This window comes from Alligator sinensis, unplaced genomic scaffold (genome assembly GCF_000455745.1).
Source record: "Alligator sinensis unplaced genomic scaffold, ASM45574v1 scaffold264_1, whole genome shotgun sequence".
NCBI classification, from domain to species: Eukaryota; Metazoa; Chordata; order Crocodylia; family Alligatoridae; genus Alligator; species Alligator sinensis.
The window spans coordinates 6,748,789-6,765,865 of NW_005841831.1; the positions used below are offsets into that span (position 1 = coordinate 6,748,789).

General features: G+C 47.5%; 1 long non-coding RNA gene across 1 annotated transcript; it reads left to right on the top strand.

The window, feature by feature from the left end:
• Window positions 1-531: 531 nt before the first annotated feature.
• Window positions 532-16,416, top strand: LOC102369339. Its single transcript, XR_322801.1, has 3 exons — window positions 532-577; window positions 6,889-7,075; window positions 15,041-16,416. It is a non-coding gene; the product is annotated as an uncharacterized LOC102369339 (long non-coding RNA).
• Window positions 16,417-17,077: the final 661 nt, after the last annotated feature.

Below are 17,077 nucleotides of genomic sequence, written 5' to 3' on the forward strand. Positions count from 1 at the left end.
TGTCATGCTTTTGCTAAATTAACATTTTCGGCAAAAAAAAATAAAAAATGACCATTGCTAGTTCCTACCTTTCCCTGATAATTTGCCCAAATTACCTAGAAGTCAGAGGTAAAAAAAAAATATGGTCAGCTTCCTACTTCACTTAATGCACTCAAATGACACACAGCCAGCCATGTAATGGCAGATTTTAGCACTTAATCCAAATACATTGTAGAGATTTTAGTATTCAGGTGTCTACTGATCATACTCAGTAGGTTATTTTCTGTCCAGGTTTATAACATATTCACACACATGGTTATGTTAAGCAGTTTAATGTAAGAGGCTGGGAGATGAGGGTTTGGTTGGCTCCAAGTTGCTTGTTTGGATTATTCACCTGCATATCATCCTGTAAAGCAGCAGGACTAGAGCTGGTTGAAATCTTTTTGACAGACTGTGGCAGTGCACCTTTGGCAGGTGCCAGGTAACTGATTTCAGCAGCTGTTTTCAAACACAGGCCAGATATATAAAGAGGGAAGTTGGCTGCTAGTAAGGGAGGCAGCAACATCAGCTGACTGAGCTCCTGCTCAAGGACCTGGAGGTAAGGGAAGGGGTTATGGAGAGGTGGAGGCTCCTGTTGTCCTGGGCGAGACATGAAACTGCACCCTGCTGGGGAAGGGTTGGCCTGGTAGGGCTCCTAGCAGCGTGGGAGCCCCTAAGAAATGCCAAGCTAGTTACCTCCCCGGTGAAAGGCAGGAAGGGGCACCTTATAACCCCAACCTCACATCTCTGGTGGTGTTCCAGCAGAGCAGGGGGAGCCCAGGCTCGTTAGGAGCCCTGAGGCAGTCCAGGCCAGAGAAGGGACCAGGAGCCATGCCCAGGCAGCAGGGTAAAGCCTGGGGGCATAAGTAGAGGCGCTGAGAGAGAGGGGCGATGGATAGAGAGGCCCGGAGAGTGGGTGAGTGAGTAGAGGCCCAGGGAGGGGCCAGGAGCAACGTAGGCTAACAGTTGTAGAGTTGCTCAGCAAACGTTCAGGTGAGGGCAGCAGGAGATGCCTGACAGACTGTGCCAGGACTGAGTGAGGTGTGGAGAGACATGCCCGAAACTGGATGAGGCTGGGCAACGTGAATGTGGCCCAGGAGAGAGGGCAGCATGAAAGAGGCTGGATGAGAGCCAGTGGAGTGAATGGGACCCTGGTGAGAATGGGGTGGTGTGAGAGTGGCCCTCCGGGGTAGTACGATAGAGCTATAACTGTGTGCTCAGTTTGCTCTGGACCTAGGCCAGAGAAGTAACACATAGTGCAACATCTGCAAGGCTTGGGGCACGTACATTATGGGAGAACTTATTTTCATCCAAATCCAAGAAATTTGCAATACTTCCTTCTCCTACACTAGGTATTGGTATGTCCCCCTCAGATGGGTCTTAGCTACCTCAGGGAGTCACCCTAGCAGGGAACTGCTAATCAGCCAAGGCCAGGGTTTCAAAAAACACTCTGCTCCCTATAGAGAGGCCAGAAGTGTTATGCAGCAGATGGCTATCCTCAGACATTATTGAGGTGCCTGAATGGGAGGCCAACCAATCTGAAATATGGGCCCTGTTTGTGTCCAGCCTGGGAAGCAACTGCACTCACTCCCCTCCCCTGGCCCCCCCACCTCCCAGGTCCACAAAATCAAGCAGGAGCAAGTACAAATCATAATTTTTTCTTCCTCGTCTTTCTTTTTTTCACAATAAATTGAATTGCAATCAATTCCATTGAGAAATCACAATAAAGCTAAAACAGTTTTACATTACATCCATGCATAGGATAAAACACAAATTCACAATTATGCCCCATGGCCCTTCTGTAATAGATATGGATGGATGGTGGGCTGTGCCAGCAAATACAATACAGTAGGATAAAACACCAATTCACAATATGATCCCAAGGTCCCTTGAGTAATCCCTTGATATTCCCCTCAGTATTACTACTATCAAGCAACTGTTGTTGTATAATAAGTATGAGTATTCCCTTTCTCCAATCACATGTAGTATGTCACTAGATGTGGGGTGGATGGAGGGCTGCATGGTGGGAGAGCGAGAGGGAGGGAGGCAGCCAGCCAGCCTGGTTACTGGCCCTTACTGCTAGGACAAGCCCAGTAACCAGGGTTTTATTTTTGGTCTATATGGCATGCATGGCCAATGGGGGATGGGTGGGGTGGTTTTTGGAAAGCTGATCACTACACAACTTTTATAGAGTAATGGTATTACTGGAAAGTCGTAGGGTAGACTGTCCTCAGATGGAGGGAGGTCAAATGCTTGGCCAGTGCTAGTATGCAGCCAGCATTTCTTGCAAGAAAGAAGACTAAACAAACCAACTCTATAAAGACTTCAGCAATGCATTACATTGTTCTACACCAGAAACTGGGTGGGTGGGAGGGAAGGAGGGAGGGAGGCAGGCATCCTGAGCCCCTTCCTGGTTACTGAACATGTTGCAGCAGAAAGATGGATGGGCAAAGGTGGGGGCAGGCATGGTCCCAAAGGGGCCCCTTCAGGTAGGGAACCCCCAGGCATGGTCCCGAAGGGGCCCCCTCAGGTGGAGATGCATGGCCTGACTCAGCTGGCTGCCTGAGTTGGCCATGCTAATATCCAGTACATAGTAACTTTCAAATTTTTGCTGGACACAAAGCTTAGGGAGGAAGGAATGAGGGAGAGGGAGAAAGAGGCAGGCAGGCAGGTATTGTTTTATGGGGGGTTTACAATATTTTATATTGTAAAGGTGCAGGGGAGGAAACCCCCCTTTCTGTTATACTACTTTCTGTTAACCTTATTTATTTAAAATCTTGCCTCCTTCCACAAGTCAGAAGAAACTCAAGGAGGCAGAAACCTCAAGGAGACAAAGTGGCGGGTGGGTGGAAGTCAGAAGTCATGTACCCCAGACTGAATTTGTGGGGACATGGCTAGTAACCAGGAGGAGGTCAAGAAGACTATGAAATGGGCCTGCAGAACCATACTTGAGCTGATGCTTGGGCCAAAGGCAGTAAAGAAAACTCAGCCTCCTTTTGTGGCCAGGAACCATTTGAAAATTACAGGGTGCTACAGAGAAGTGTAAGGTAGAGGTAGGCGAGTGGGGTGAAGAGCCCACAGGACTACGCGGACCCTGGGAGGAAATTTGCCGGAGGTCTTGGTCAGCAACCAAGAAGAAAGCCTCCACATTTGTGGCCAGCAACCATCCTCTAATTTCAATTCCATAATATGCTCATTAACAAACAGAGCCAGCAACCAAGAGGAGGGCTAGAATAATATGAAATGGATCTGCAGAACTTGTGAAACTCTTCCTATACTCAGACTGAGACACTGGCCAAAGCCTGCGAAGAAAGCCTCTGCAATTCAAGTAGTACACAGAAGAGAAGCCTCAGCAGTACTTGTGGCCAGAAACCAGGAGGAGGGCAAGAATAATACAAAATGGACCTGAAGAACTTGTGCAACAATTCAAGTAGAAGAGAAGCCCGAGCAGTACTCATGGCCATAAACAATTCAAATATTAAAGTGTGCAAAGGCAAGTCATTATTCTTAATAATTCATCATTCTTAATAATGTCCGCATTTACTTTAGTACACATTCATTACGCATTTCTTTACGTGCTTATTTACAACAACGGTTGCTTGATAGTAGGCTAGTGAGGGAACTGTCACTCAATGATACGCTTTATACTGCGTAGTGTGCTATTGAAAATAGCCTCAGCTGCATTTGTGTCCTGGCCAGCAACAAAGGAGGAGGGAGAGAAGAAAGCCTTGCCCTACTTCTGGAGTGGCATCAGGCTCAGATTTCGGTACTTTTCCAAAAGCCAGAAGGCCCAGCCACGGGAATAAGGGGACCTAGGGAAGAGCTTGCTCATTATTATGGCTAATAACCAGGAGGTGGGCATCCCCCCTCGCTGCCACCTTCTCCTGCTGACCAATGCTGAGAGTCTCCACATCCAGCTTGTCACCTGCATCCTTAGAGAAAATGATGGACAGCTTGTCGTAGAAGGGAGTGATTGTGAGACCTGCCCCAGAATGAGAGTTTGCATCTTTTGCTCTGTAAAACACTATCTCCATCGTCACGTATTTCATCCTCATTCTCCATTTTGCTCCTCTCTGTCAGCAGTGGCTTCTCACCTGTCTGCACCAAGCAGGGGGGCAGGGACTGTATGGTGTGTTGTGGTCTGGAGCCTGGTGTAGCTGCTTTTTCAACACTTCACCATGGCATCCCAGGGCACTGGGTCTTTTGCACATCCTTTCATCCTGAGTATAGCAGCCACTGGTGTTCTGATCTAATCAAGCTTGCAAACAAAAAATGCCTTGCCTACTCCTCTCCTGTTAGGCTACTCAAAACTTTTGCCACTTCAGGGAAAACAGGCTGTGCTTCTGCATTAATATTATTTTGCACAAGCAGGCAGATAGGTATCAATCTTTGCAGCACTCCGGGCCATTGAGCAGCCATCCTAAAGTACAATGGCCTTATTTACTCCATCACCAGATCTTTGTTGGTAAACTGGATGCTTCATCACCTTTGGGTGTTTTGACACTTACAGGTAATGACTTCACAACCCTTGGAATTTTCCCAGACCCTCATGCAAGCCCAGCCTGAGTATAAAGGCGCCCCTCCCCCCCGCCAAATTTTGCCAGCCCCCTCTCACAAATTGCTTGTGCTGTTGGCCACAAACTGCTTCGCCATGTCTCAGAAAGCAAAGGCCAGCAGTATGGAGCTGACGGCCCAGGAGGCTGATACCTTCAATGCCCATGGACCAAATTGGGCCCGGGAAGAACTGGAGGACTTAATAGACATTTGGTTGGAGCAAAGGATCATGGCCAGGCTAGAAAGTAGGAGGAATAAGCCTATCTATGTTGAGATCGCAAAAGGCATGCAGGCGTGAGGGCACAATCATGACTGGACCCAGGTCCGGTGCAAGATCAAGTCCCTGAGGTCAGCGTTTTACAGAGCCAAAGATGCGAACTCTCATTCTGGGGCAGGTCGCCCAATTGCAAGTACGATATCGTTGGAGGTTGAAGTGGAGGCTGGTGGGGGAACAGCCTGGAACACTTCTGTTCCTCACAGAGAGAACAGTGGTAGAGAAGGGAGAAGACGAGATGAGTTGATATGATCCTTGGGCCTCCTACAGCGTTCTGGAAAGGAAAGTGGTTGGGCACCTGTTGGAGGGTCATGGAGACAGCTTGCTGAGAAGACAGATGCAGGAAAGTTCATGGGAGGTTTCTGTGTAGACCTCATGGGAGGGGAAAATTTGCTCAAAGGCCTCAATAAGCAACATAGAGTCAAGGACTTCCTGGACTGGTGGGCAGGAGGCATGTCTACATGTATACTTATGCATGCCTAAACTTAATGCACCTTTACTTATGGTGCATTAAGGTGATTTAGGCATGCATCTACACATGGATGTGCTAATGCACATCAAGGAGCATTAAATCTGGCACAAATAGCTAAGTCACATTAGCACAAGCGCAGATGCACTAATGCACATTAATGCAATGTCTATCCATTGACAATGTTAATGCGCATTAGCATGTCTACATGTGCACTAATGTGACTTAGCTATTCACACCTAAATTTGATACCTGCTTTATGAAGGTACCAAATTTAGGCTCATATAGCCTTAATTCACCATTTTAAAAGCGCATTAAGGGTGCACACATATAGACATGTGCCTTAAAAATGGTGATTTTAGGCTAAGCCCACTTAAAGGGACACACCCAGGGACAGAGAGAGTCGCAGAATGGGAGGGACAGCCTCCTATGGCTCTAGCAATGCTGGTTGCTTTGGCTCTGTGTAATTTCTAGCCTGTTTTTCCCCCAGCCTGGATGATGCAAGAATTTAGCTCCTCCCAACTGGCCTCCCCAGCTACTTCCCAAAGGGGGCTCCTTCAACCTTTCCCAGCAGAGTTCTGGGGAGAAGCTCCTCCAACCTCCCTCTGCAGAAAGCAGCTTCACAGTTGGGATGGAGCATGCCACCTGCCTCCTGTAACCGGACACCTGAGGGACCACAGCATGGCTCTGGGACCTATCCACATGGGGCTGCCCGCCAGGCCTCTACTTAGTGCTGTGCTCATTCCAGGTGGTGTTTCTTTTAAACCTGTCATCATGAGACTTATGAGTCAAGTTAAATGTGTTATTGGTGCTGTGTGCCTGGCTCTCTAGGAGCCTGCCTGCCCCGAGGTGGCAAGCTGCTGCTCCTTCCATTGGAGAGGATCCAAATTCACAGAATTACAATTTAATTAAATTACTCCAGCAGCTGGAGGAGTAGGAACAATACTGTGTGTGAAAAAGAAAAAAATAGGATTGGCCTGCTCCTTCCTGGAAGGGTCCTTAGGAGGAAGGTGTTGGAGAGGTTTCCCTGAGGAGACTCCCAGGTCACACAATAGGGTCAAACAAATTTCAGCCTTCTTCTACGTATTCCCTGAGCTCCTTGTAGATCTCTGTGGTAGCTTCCTACCCCTGCATGCTCCCCCAGGAGTAGGAGCCCTCCCCTACATGTGGAGGGATAAGCACAGTGGACTAATTGGGCAGTGGGCAGCTGCACTGCCCAAGGGGTAGCTTGGTGGAGATTGTCCCTTACAGAGGATGATGGCACCCAGTGATTTGATGAGGATTCACATTTACACATCCCTGAGAGAACACCCTCACTTCCTTTATCGATGCTTCAGTGGACATGAAGCTACAAGTCCTCAGGGTAAGTCTGTTCTTGTGTTCCTGCCTAGGGACAGAAGGCAAAGAGCCAGATCCTCAACACAGCACCTTGCATTTCTGAGCCCACAGTCTGTGGTCCTGATTTACTGCCTCACAGTCACACCTGCAGGCCTATACCACAGGCACAATGGAGGCCCAATTTCAGTCTGTCTTTCAAAATGAGAGAGAATCTGACCATGTTCTTTCCTTCCAGGTCGGTCAGTCGTGGCTCTGAATCCCACATCTGTCCACGTTTCTTCACAGAAGTGCCAAAAGAAACACAATAAGCCTGATGTTACACACCATCTGAGGTTCTCAGACTGCCATCCTCATGCCATGTCCTCTCTGGAAGAACACAGCTGAACCCACCGGATTCTACGACTCTGGTCGATCCATCTCAGGTGGGCGCTCCCCAGGCTGCTGTGTTTGGTCCATCTCACTGGACCCATGTATTCTTAAGCCTTCCTTGGTCTAATTAGGTTAGAACAGGTGACTCTTTCCTTGCCATCTTTGGCACACTGCCTGAGCACAAGTTCTTTGGATTTTAGCCTGTCACAGAAATTAAACCTTACAGCCAAGCTGCCGTAGGTCTCAGGATCAGTTCTGATCAGCCAGACTCCTTAGTAACTGATACACACCCATCCCAGAGCTCTAGTTTGGTGGACACGCTTAGTTTACAATCCACCTTTTTAGGGACATGTGAAAGCATTCAGCAAGCCAAGCTCTGTAAGGCTTCCAAAACAAATCACTCCTTACTGTAGCTAGCACACAGATATACAGATAGATAGCACATAGATCTATATACAATATAGGTGCCCAACTAAGATCCTATTTCACTGTGTTCAAGTAGCTGAAAATCCATTAATGCATCTACTTTCGTAACACACTAGGAGCACCTACATGAGATGCTTTACTTGAGATTAGAGCAAATTACTGTGCAGCAAGCATCACTGTCTACACGTGCAGATGCTTACTGTGCAGTAATTTGCTCTAATCACAAGTAAATTTGCTACCTGTAAATACAAGTAGCATATTTACTCCTGATTACTTACTGTGCTATATGGCACCTGTAGAGAGATGACTGGAAGCAAACTTGCTCCCAGTCAGCTGGGCAGTAAGGGGTGGGAGATTGCTCCTTGCCTGGAGGAGCTGCTTGCTGCCAAGGCCCCAGAGCCTGGGTGGGGACAATGTCCCCATGCCTTGGCAGCAGGGAACTCCCAGCCCCCACTTCCCGATCATGGAACGGAAGCTGCAGAGAGTGTTGCCAGCTGCAGCTCTGTGATTGCAATTGCAGAGATGGGGCTGGGAACAGGTTGGGAGCCTGTTCCCTGCCCAGCTCCATCATCATGGAGCTGGGCTGAGAACAGGCTTTCTAACCCCCAGCCCACAATCGCAGAGCAGGGGCTAGGAACTGTCTTGGTCAGGGGGAGATTCCAGTCCTGTGCCCCAATCCAGTGATCAGGGTGCGGGGCTTTGAAAGAGCTGCAGCCAGGAGCTCACTGCTAGCTACCCCACTGGTGGATTGGGGCAGGGGTCTGGGACCTGCCCCTCCCCTGCATCTCTTTCCAAGTACTCTGTCCCCAGCCAGAGAGCTAGGACCAGGAGCTCCCTGATGCTAGGGCAGGGGGACATTCTCCCTGCCCAGGCTCCGGTGGTGGAACCCACCTTGGCAGCAGGCAGCCCCCCTGAGGGCAGGGAGCAATCACCCAGCCCCTGCCAGGAGACAGCTGTCTCCTGGCCCTGTGTTCCTTGCCAGGCTATTCAAGAGCCTGGTGATGCCATGTCACTGTCCACTCCCAAGATAACCCAGGCAAAAATGTCTGGTTTTGATGCCACTTTTGGTTTTATTTGTGAAAACTTAACAACTCTTTTTACAATCAAAAATTCAAAACGTGTGAAATTTGTTGGGGTTTTGTTGGCACACCAGAAACCCCCCCCCCCCCAACCTAAATGCAAAAATTAGCTAATTTAATTAAATTTTTCAGGGGAAAAAGTTTCACCAGCCAAAATGGTTAAATTTTCAGGTGCTGAAAAGCTAAACAGTCTCAGTTATGATGGGGGTTTTTACTATAATAATTGGAAAGAAATGTAAGCAATCTTTTCAGACAGTTTTACTGACCACACACTGTGCAACTTCTGAAAAAAGCTAAACCTCGAAGTTCCATGGAAGCTTCTCCTACTATCCTTCCCAGCTGCAGTGCATGATGCCTTGCCATGTGTTCACATCATTTACTCCAGTAACAAATGATGGGTCCTGAGGATGGAAGTTCATTTAGCTTCAGTGCTTCCTGCTGCAGGGTGGTGGAGGTTGGGGGAAGGGAAGGTGGGAGGGGGGCTTCATTTGTCTGTCTTGCTCCATAGTCTAAGGTAAGGTTATTTTGCCAGGCTGCAATTAAATTGAGATGAACAATTCAGCTTTTGTAGTTAGTCAGTGTGAAGTAAGACCCAACTGTCATAGAAATGTTACAAACTATACATTTAAAAATATGGAAAAGCCCATGTTAACATAGCATTTTGGCTGCACAAGTAGGATCACACTGACTAAATATAAAATTCAAGATTTCCATCACCACCGTTAACTCAGCCAACTTGCACTCCTTGCATTTTTTGGGATGCACAATGTAGAGCATAACTAGCAATATATCAAGCTACACAGTGACCCAGAAAATGGGAATAGAAAATACTGCAATATATAATGTGGCAAAGATAACAGTGCTGTCAGAGCCTTAACTTGTGCGGCTCTTGCAATAACACAACATATTTCCCTGCATTTCTACAAACGAGAGAGAGAAATCACTTTCCCTTAATAACGGTAGCCTTGAAATAGCTTTAATTAGGCAGAGTGAAAATGAAAGAGCTGCTGCTATTGGGCCAGACAGTTTTAAGTAAGACTGGGTGAAAGGTCTACAGCACGTGAATTGTATAGTGATGGGCAAAAATAGACAATTTTTAAATCAAAGTTTAGGAGTTTGTGAAATGCACCAAAACCCAGGGGGAAACTCTGAAAATCATTAGGCCTCAAACTTTGTTGTACCACAGAACAATCCTCAGAAGCCAGGTTTGGTGGAAGGGTTTTGCAGAGATATCTGCAATGTAGTCATGCCAATTTTCCCAGCAGCCTGTGTACAGTCTTCTTCCTAGTCAGGGAAAATATTAACTTTTGTCATAAAAGGGATGCAGCTGATTAGGAGATGACAACAGCAATGCCCCAGAGCACTCTCTCAGGAGTGATTTTCAAATTGCTTTTCTTTCTCCCAAGTAGACAATGTATACCCCTTCCCATGAGCAGGAAGCTGAATTAGAGTTAATGCCTTGTTCAACAGGGTGGGGGAGGCAGGCAGTGCCCTGACCCCTGTCACACCATGACCCTTTGCCACAAGAAATATGCTGGAAAAGGCATCCTTTTCTAAGAAGCGAGTAACCAGGATTTTGGAGAAAGGTGGAAATAGCAGTAGATGATCCATCTGAGCACTGCAGAACAGCTAACAGCCAAAACAATGTTCAGAACAGTCAACAAATAACGGGGGGGAGGTCTTGTATTTTAAGGTTACTCTGTGCAATGTCACACAATAATATACACTCCTACAATAAGGAATGTTAATAATACTCTGCTCTCTGCCAAGAATAGAGTTCCTATCTACAAACCCCACTCCTACTCAAGTGAAACAAAGGCAAATATATGAAAATAACAATCCCGGGAGCTCAGGAAGTATTTGAAGTCAGGAAAGACCAAATATTTAGCTTGCAAGGGCTAATGTATCCTGGAATGTATGGAACACTCCAGGAGCAGCCGTCCATTGTCTAGAGGCTAGGTAGGTGGGGAATCCCTCCTACAATAGTCAGTATTCTCCCTAGCATACTCCACCACTGTCTGCCTGCACTTGGTGTATGAAGTCTAGAAATGCCCCTGCCTGGTTTCCCAGGAGCCAGGGAACACATAGCTAGGGAACTATGGTTATAGCCATAGTGTACATTCCAGGTATGAAAAGGGGGTACTCCACCTACAGGTAGGTATTAAAACCCTTGGCTCAGGTATTGCACATTCACCTGGTAGCAAGCCAAGGTGTTACTGTTTTTACACCCAATAATGGCCTTGCCTGTCATGCAGTATATCAGAAGAGCTAGTAAGCCCCTGTGCACCCAGGTACACATGCTAAGCTCACAGATCTCCATTGTGTATAAACCAATCTGGGTTCCACAAAGGCAGTAAGAAGAGAAGCTGGAACTTTATGCTATATAAAGTATGCCTGCGCAAAGCGGTTAGTATTTGGTTCAGATTTGGCAGACAGTGATTCAATTTGGTGATTCGAATCGCTCCTGAATCAATTCAGCCAAATCTGATTCAGAGATTTGGCTGCTGCTGAATCTCCGAATAAGCCAGGCCCATGCCCTGCCCATTCTCCCAGCCAGGGTTTTCACCTCCTGCCTGCACTTCCTCAGTAAGGACCAGAACTGCCACCTCCCTGCTAGGCTCCCATCGGGCCCCGAGGGAGGCACACCTGAGCCCAGGGTAAGTGAGGATATAGTTAGGGAGCTGCTGGAGGGGCTGGACATTTTTAAGTCAGCCGGTCCGGATGATCTCCACCCTAGAGTTCTAAAGGAAGTGGCCGGGGTCATTGCGAGTCCCCTGGCGCAGCTTTATGAGCACTCGTGGTGCTCTGGAGAGGTGCCGGAGGACTGGAAGAGGGCCAACGTGGTTCCCATCTTCAAAAAGGGGAGGAAGGAGGACCCGGGAAACTATAAGCCAGTCAGTCTTACCTCGATCCTGGGCAAGCTGTTCGAGAAAATTATTCTGGCACACATCCAGGAGGGGCCAGCAGGGAAATGCATGCTCAGGGGCAACCAGCACAGGTTCATCAGCGGCAGGTCATGTCAGACCAACCTGGTGGCCTTCTACGATCAGGTCACTAAATCATTGGATGCAGGGGTAGCAGTGGATATAGTCTTCCTGGACTTCCGGAAGGCTTTCGACACTGTCTCTCACCCTGTTCTCATTAGGAAACTGGGGGACTGTGGCGTAGACACCTGCACAGTCCAATGGGTCGCCAACTGGCTAGAGAGCCGCACCCAGAGGGTGGTAGTGGATGGGTCCTTCTCGGCCTGGAAGGACGTGGGCAGCGGGGTCCCGCAGGGCTCGGTCCTCGGGCCCGCCCTGTTCAACATCTTCATCAGTGATTTGGATGAGGGGGTGCAAAGCACCCTGTTCAAATTTGCTGATGACACCAAGATGTGGGGGGATGTGGGCACAATAGAAGGGAGCAACAGGCTACAGTCGGACCTTGACAGGTTACAAGGATGGGCAGAGGAGAACAGGATGGGGTTCAACACAGACAAGTGCAAGGTGATGCACCTGGGGAGGAACAACCGGCACCATACCTACAGGCTGGGGAACTCCCCTCTTGTCAGCACGGAGGTGGAAAAGGATCTTGGAGTCATTATCGACTCCAAGATGAACATGGCTCGGCAGTGTGGGGAGGCGGCTAGGAAGGCCAACTGTACCTTGTCGTGCATCCACAGATGCATTTCAAGCAGGACCAAGGAGGTGATCCTCCCCCTCTATGCGACACTGGTCAGGCCGCAGCTGGAGTACTGCATCCAGTTCTGGGAGCCGCACTTTAAGAGGGATGTGGACAGCATCGAGAGGGTCCAGAGGAGGGCCACTCGCATGATCAAGGGACAGCAGGGCAGGTCCTATGAGGAAAGGTTACGGGACCTGAACCTGTTCAGCCTCCAGAAGAGAAGGCTGAGGGGGGATCTTGTGGCCTGCTATAAACTAGTCAGGGGGGATCAACAGGCACTGGGGGAGTCCCTGTTCCCCCGAGCGCCGCCAGGAGTGACCAGGAATAACAGTCACAAGCTGGCAGAGGGAAGGTTTAAATTGGACATCAGGAGGCGCTACTTCACGGTCCTCTTAAAAACCCTGGGGGTTTTTAAGAGGAGGTTGGATGACCATCTTGCTGGGGTCATTTGACCCCAGTACTCTTTCCTGCCATGGCAGGGGGTCGGACTAGATGATCTGCCTAGGTCCCTTCCAACCCTAGAAACTATGAAACTATGAAACTTATGGGTTGGGGGCCCCCCATTCCCAGCTCAGGTCCTCCTAGAAGCATGCTTGGCCCTGTGGGGTCACTCCCCCAGCAGGCTCAAGCGCCTCCAGAAGCTTACCTGGCCTACCCTGCTCTGATGGAGATATGGCCCACTCTAAGGTGAGGGCTGGGATTAAGGCACCTCTACGCACCTTTCACCGGGGTGGTAACTGGCCTGGCCTATCCTGACATAACAATGGGCCTCAGCCAAGAAACTGAGCTCCAGATCTGGAGCGGCACATCACAGAATCCAGGGATGACTTCAGAGAGATGAGGTTCATAATCATACATGAAGACCTAGTGAATGGGCTGTAGCCAATTTGGCTTTGCTTTTTCATGGGGGTGAAGATAAAATGTAGTCTCTCAGCTGGTGACTAAGAGACCGTGGTGCCTCTAGTGAACTCCATTCTCCCTTCTAGAAAGATCCTGCTTATGGGCTTGTTACAGGAGTTGTGTAATGCCACTGAACTTGTATCGCTTCCACTTGCATTAAGCAGGGAGGTCAGAGTGCAGAAGTCCTATGCCATGCTATTATTTACATCACATTTATTTGCATAAGACTGGAATTAAATTTTCCAAAACCGAACTTGTGTTCATTTCAGTGCAGCTATTGTCAGTGAGGTTGACTGGTTCTGTTTGGTATGAGTTAAGTGCTGGCATAACAGCCTTAGCATCTGAAATCCTCAGTTTAGCAGCAACACAGGAGGAGACACTGCCAGTATTACCCCACTCATGTCCCAGTAGGGTCAGGGCTGCCAACATCTGAACAAAATGTCCAAGCACAAGTCTTTAAATATGCTGGCAGTCTGATCTCAATGAGCAGTGGCTGGCATGTGTGGTTCCAACATTTGGCCTGTGGTTAAAACACCAGATTGGCAATCTGGATTCAGCTCCTGGCTCTCTTATAGACTCCTTGGATGACCTTGTTCAAAGTGCTGTCTCTCTGTGTCATAGTTCTCTCTCTGAAATGGGGGTAAAATCTTTCCTTTCTCTGTAGTGTCTACTTAGATGACAAGAACTGCCTCTCTCTGTGTGTCCAGCACCTCACATGAGGAGGAATTGAAGGGCTACTGTAATGCAAATAATATAATTAGATATGGCAGAATTTGATTTTTTTTACAAATTATTTTGCAGCTAGGGCTCTTCCCAGCCCACCTGCAGTGGCCACCATGTGTGTGTGTGTGTGTGTGTGTGTGTGTGTGTGTGTGCGCGCGTGCGTGCGCGCACATGCATGTGGCACCCCCTGTCCCACATTTCCTTACCCCCCATCCTGGATTTTTTCTCCCTTACATTCCCTTTCTGTACATTTTGATGATTATCGATGGAAATATTTTTCCTTCGGTCTGTGAGTGTGCGGTGAAATCTATGTTTATTGATGACTACCAAAAAAATTGAATCCTGCCAAGCCTAAATATAGCATCTGTGTCACAACTGTGATTTCAGGAAATCAAAACTATGCATGAATATCTCTTCCATTACTAACCCCAATCCACAAAAGCCCATGTTCTCTGCTCCACATAATTTCGCATGAAGTCACATCACTACGAAACAATGTGAATCATGATAACAGAAGATAAATGTGTGTGCATGGATGTGCGTGTGTGGGGGCATGTGTGAAAGGTGCATCAGAACAATAAAAATAAACATGGACCCAAGGATTAGACACCTGAACGATTTTAGAGGTTGGGGGCAGTTAGGACAAACATTTAGATGTTTGCTTCAGCTAAGCTCTGTGGTAGCTGCGTGTTGACCCTGAAGTTGAAAAAATGGTGTCTGGATACCAATCGCATGGAAACAAGGGGTGACATCTAGGCACCAGCTTGATAGGAGGAAACTACTGAACCTGCACCTCAACTCAGAGATGCAGGGCTATAAGAAATATGGGTGAATTGCTGGACTGAATCACACAACAGTTCCATCTATTCTAATCTCTGGTGCCAAACAGGGGCCAACAGCAGATGCTCCAAAACAAAGTTCAGGAAGCTTGTCCTGGATGATTATGCTACAATATGCCTGTGGGTCTTCCAAGCCTTCCCCTGGCTTATGAATATATTTTTATAAAGAAAAAACAAAAAACTCCCCATAGTAAGTGGAATAGATTTTGCCTGCTTTGCAAAAGTTCACCCATTGTTCAGGGCAAACTCCCCCGTCCAATATAAACAATGACTCTTAAAAACATTCTCGTCTAAAACAATTGCCATGACTTTTGATGTTTTAATGGTCCTTGCTCTCCCCTACTGTTTGATCATTATGTTTTATAATATTTTTTCCCCTTCCTAGGCAACCCTGTTCCTGCTGCCCCTGCTCTGGAATTCATGGCCTCATCATCCTCACTTCTGCATTCAATGACTTACAATGGAAAGAATTTCATGGGCTTTTATTTTGACTTAGTATTACTTCCCCCTCTTGCCTGTTTACATAGCTGCCTTTTCTTCACTAACACAACAGCTCCCCATGGAGGGTCACTGTCAGAGTTCACAGCTCACACCACAACCACACTAAAAAAGCTCAACCCTAGCAGAGGTTACAGCCTCCCAATTAAGTGGAACATCCTTTTCCTTTCTAGGATTCCCCTTCAGAGTTCTCCGGTAGGTCACTTCTCCTCATTTGGCAATGACTGACTATGCAGCCACCCTTTTATTCGTTATTATTTTAGTAGTGCCTTCAGGCCTTCACTGGGTCAGAGCTCCATTGTGCTAGGCACTATCCACCCAGAAGGAGACAGCCCTGCACAAATGACTTGGCAATAGACAAGGCAGATGGGAAAAGTTCAGCACAGAGCAGGGAAGAGACTTACCTCTGGTTGCAATTCAGGTTCTGCTGCTTCCCTAAGACATAGGCCAGTAACTTTTGAGTTTGACGTACAGCCTGTGCAATACATAGGCTATCAACACACAATTCTGCTTTAAGCTATCTTTGTAACTCCTGGGTGACCTATTCAGCTCTGGTATTGATGAGTGTGAGAGCCTATGTTTGCAGGACAGGAGAGAGGGGGTGTAGATTGGGATGAAACCCTGGCATCCAAAGCGGATATAACTAGAAATAAAACCACCTCAAAACCATTTCTCCTGATTTCTCCCTCTTCACCAGCATGTTTATGTAATCAGGATCTGGCTCATAACCAACCCCGTTTTCCAGACTAAGAATGCCAAAAGAAGTGTTACAAACCCCATATAGCGGTGTTTTTTTACATCCTTCGGTGGCAACACTTCAAGACAGTAGATTAGTCCTGCTCTCTAGATCATCAGTACAGCATTGCCTAGAAAGCTATATTAAGTCCTGGACACCTCTAACTGAAAGGCACCAATACACTGAAAGCACCTTACAGAAAGCAAAAAAAGGTGTTGGGTTGGGAGGAAAGATTCAAAGTGGAGCTTGCCCAGTTCACAGCACTTTGTAGTCCAAATGGCAACACACTAACATGCAGGGCTGTTTGAAGCAAGTGTTCTGATTCAGTCCATCTGCAAAAGCCACAGTTAGTAGTTCACTTATGATCTAAATGTGTCCATGTCAGGAGAGCTCACGTGGTTTTCACGCACCTTCCAAAATATTGGAAAAAGCTAATTAAACTATAAACATATAACACTCCAATTTGGAATATTCCTCTTTGCATTTTTTCTTTACCAGATTTTGCTGATAAAGTTTTTTATTTTTACCTGAAGACACTGAAGCTCCCAGTACACTTCCTCAGATGGAGTTCTACTCTGTACACTCTACAAATAATGAACTTTGGAGATGCTTTCTTTAATTGATTAGGTTAGTCTAGGACCATTGTTTTAGCTTGTGTAATGGACTGTAATGTTGAATGTCATGTACTGTAATGTTGTAACATGAACTACAGATCTCAGAAGCCTCCAGGGGACTGGAGGAAGGAACTGTAATGTGTACTACACGTCCCAGAAGGCTTCAGGGGACAGGAGGAAGCAGAAAAGAAGTGACAGAGTCTGGGATGCCATGGGTGAGAGATGCATGGCTGGAGACTCAGAAGGAGCAACAGAGCCAGGACTGCGAGCAGCAGCAATGGGGCTCAGCTCAAATGTGGGAGCCCTGGCAGATGGCACTACAGTCGGGCCTCAATTTTCATGGTTTACATTCTTGAAAAAACACCGTGCAAAAAGAAATCACATAAAAAGATACCAAAGGTTTATGGGAAATAAGGGTTTAGCTTCCAGATGTGGATGATTTGGTCGATAAATGCCTGTGCATGCGCGCAGCTGCGGTGCAACACGCAGGCATTAAGGAGCAGAGCCCGGCAGCTTGGAGAGCTCTGTGCAGCTGGTAAGTCTGGTGTGGTTGAAAGGCACGGGGAGGGAAGGG